This window comes from Pseudonaja textilis, chromosome 8 (genome assembly GCF_049901715.1).
Source record: "Pseudonaja textilis isolate UNSWEBS1 chromosome 8, rPseTex1.2, whole genome shotgun sequence".
NCBI lineage: Eukaryota > Metazoa > Chordata > Lepidosauria > Squamata > Elapidae > Pseudonaja > Pseudonaja textilis.
In genome coordinates, this window is record NC_141997.1 from 21,760,150 (window position 1) to 21,763,463 (window position 3,314).

General features: G+C 34.9%; 1 long non-coding RNA gene across 1 annotated transcript; it reads right to left on the minus strand.

Annotated features, from left to right (window-relative positions):
• Positions 1-208: 208 nt before the first annotated feature.
• Positions 209-2,501, minus strand: LOC148125139 (uncharacterized). Its single transcript, XR_015744506.1, has 3 exons — positions 2,379-2,501; positions 2,175-2,273; positions 209-242 (listed from the first exon to the last, which is right to left on the minus strand). It is a non-coding gene; the product is annotated as an uncharacterized LOC148125139 (long non-coding RNA).
• Positions 2,502-3,314: the final 813 nt, after the last annotated feature.

The following is a 3,314-nucleotide window of genomic DNA, read 5'->3' on the forward strand; positions in this document are numbered from 1 at the left end:
TTACAGCTATTGCAGCATCCCCATGGTCCTGTGATCAAAAGTTGGATGCTTGGCAACTGACTCATATTTATGAGAGTTGCTGTATCTCAGTGTCATGTGATCATCTTTTGTGACCTTCTGACAAGCAAAGTCAATGGAGAAACGAGATTCACTTAACAATAATGTTACTAATTTAACAAGTGCAGCGATTCACTCAACAGTAGAAATTTGGGGCTCAATTGTGGTTGTAAGTCGAGGACTACCTGTAATATATTATATATATTATGCACATTACATTATAATTCATACATAATCTAAAATATACCATGCTCTTGAGTATCATCTATCTATCTATCTATCTATCTATCTATCTATCTATCTATCTATCTATCTATCTATCTATCTATCTATCTATCTATCTTTATCACATTATATACTGCATATGCATTTCACAGTACATTTTATGGTACATAAACAGATACATAAAGACATAAGAAACCAAAGTTAATTCATCACAACTTTCACATCAGCCTTTTGTCAGGGATCCGGCCAGGCCCATCACATTATCTGTTTGACTCACTGAGTCACTCTAGCTAATAGAATTTTGCCCTATGTTTGTTGTTGCTATGGCAATGCAATATTATCAGGCATGTCATGTTCACAGATCAGTAGCAGCAGTGCTGCTGCAGACACACAACAGCTTTCAGCCTTTGACCATAAACAGGAATTCACTCCACAGTCAATCTGTCAAAAAGGAAGTCGGCTGTGGCGAAGAAGCACCATGCCAGTAACTACTAGCCTTTCCCCTTCTTCTTTGTCAGGGCAGGGCTATTATCATTAAAATAACCTTGAATCGTCATGAATTCATTCATTCACAAATATTGTCAAAGAAGGTGCAATAGTTCAAGAGAATCCATTGGGTCAAAGGGAGGACTAGGTTTAAATCTGTGCCTATTGAACCTGGAAATGACATAGGCTCTTAGGTATAATCTTATTCTTACCATAGCAAATCAAGCTGTGTTGACTGGCACCAGTGTGCAAGGTCATTCAACAGTGTGAAAGGTTAGGAGAAGGAAAGAGGTCATATCCTTTGTAGCTTTGCTTTGAGAAATAAACTTAGGGATGTGTGGGAATATTTTAGAAATAATAGCTATGCCCCCCCCCCTTCTCCCTCAGCCACAGTGAAAAGTAAATCCTGTCAGGAATCTTTAGAAAACTTCAGGTAATTTGCTTTCAATTGTATAATTTCCTTTATTTCAAATGCTGAACAACTGTCCTGCAATATTTCACATCACTCAGAAAATTTTATTGGTACTGTGTATAAGGATTTGGATGTAAAATGTTGAGTAAAATGCCACCGTTTTTAATTGCTTGTGCAGTTTTGAAAAACGTTTAATACACTGAATATTTATTCATTTTTGCTATAACTTAGTCTGATTTTAAAGAATAGTACACTCTTTGCTTCTCAGAACATTTACTAGATCTTCCTAACAATCAATTTACCATAGAATGTTTTTTTCCCTAGAATTGCTTCAAGTTGAAAAAGTAAACTGCACGCTTGTATTACTAAAATTCGTGAGAGACTGAATTGATTGTTCTCAACTAAATGCTACCAAGTCAATCACACATAATCCCATTTCTTTCAATGAGATTATTTCAGAATAAATAGCTTGTGTGATAGTCAGAGTACTCAATTATAGGCTAATAATTTGAAAAGACTCTTTTTTTTCTCTCTGTAGAAAATCCTCATTTTATCTTCAGTAATAATTAAAATTATAGTTATCCCACCAATAAGATGACATAACAATAATGTTTTTGCAAGTTAGAATATTTATTGCATCAAGAGTATAGATATTAATACAAAGGAAGCCAGTGAAACAACCAGAGGTTTTTTTAGGATTATGCTGCAAATCTTACTGAAATCGGATGCAAGTTTATGTTTACAGTTTTTCTTATAACAAATCATGCAGCTTCAGAGCACCAGTATCACATCTATCCAGTCTCTCACTTTAACCCAAAAATCATCAGATTTCAGGGATCATAGGAAGAGATTTTTCTACTCCTACCACCTGACATTTTTAAAATAATCCACATCTTGCTAAGGCACTAAAAAAGAAGACTTAATATGATTTCAGAAACAAATGTTGCATTTAATATTTTATATATTTAAGATCCATTTCTTAATTCTGTTATACCTGATTATGTTTCATTTGATTCCAGCAGCCATTTTTGACATTTTGAGAGCATGTTCTGGATATTCAAAGAAAATGTCTGCCAAGGGCAGAGGGCTTGCCCTTTTATAAAATGACAAGACAAGACAAAACAAAGCTTTGTTATAGCCAAAGATCAAGCATCAAGATTAACATAACATGGCAAATATAGAAACATACACACCATACCTTTTTAAAAGTCCTGTTTCTTCCAAGCAATGCAAAAGAAATGCAAAGGCAAAAGCACTATTGCATGGGAATCTTTGTAAGAAAGAAAATGTAAAAGCTCATGATTCACCATTTTAAAATATGTGATGCAAGGAGAAATGACACATGATAGCAAGGCATTGAGCTGAGCCAAAATTAAAACCTGACAATACTTTGTTGTTGTCATTTGGGATAAGTCATTGTTAGGAATAAAGTTATTATTAGCTATTTTGCTACATAAATGATTGGAAATTTGGCTTCTCTCATTTCCTAGATCTGAACTCCAAATCCATTGCTTAATGAATTAACTAGCATGGTAAGTCATGCAAAAAGGAACTTCAGATTAGAAGTCAAACAATGAGAGCTTTTTCTCCGCTGCCTTTTTTAAAAAAATCACCTTATATTTGCTATTCAATAACAATAATACTAGGTTGACTACAGTGAACTGTTATTTTAAACATGATTAAAAAAAACCTGTAAGAGTTGGGAACAAATATAAACCTCAAAAAGCTGAATTTCATCACTGCGAATGGCCCAAGGTCACCCAGCCAGCTTTCATGCCTAAATCAGAACTCCCAATCTCTCACTTTTTAGTCTATAATCTTAACCACTAGACCAGACTGGCTCTTCTGCATTCAGGTAAATATTTAGCATGAATATTTAGCATGAACATGTTTGGAATGGTTCCTACTGATTGCCTGCCTGCCTGCCTGTCAACCTGCCCATCAGCCCGCCCATCTCTCTCTCTCTCTCTCTCTCTGGATAGATAGATAGATAGATAGATAGATAGATCGATCTTTGGTTATTCAGGTTTTCTCCCACGTAAAATTGCACGAATTTTACGCGGGAGAAAATCCGAATAACCAAAGATCCACATACAAATACCCGCGAGAACCTCAGAAAATATATATATACATA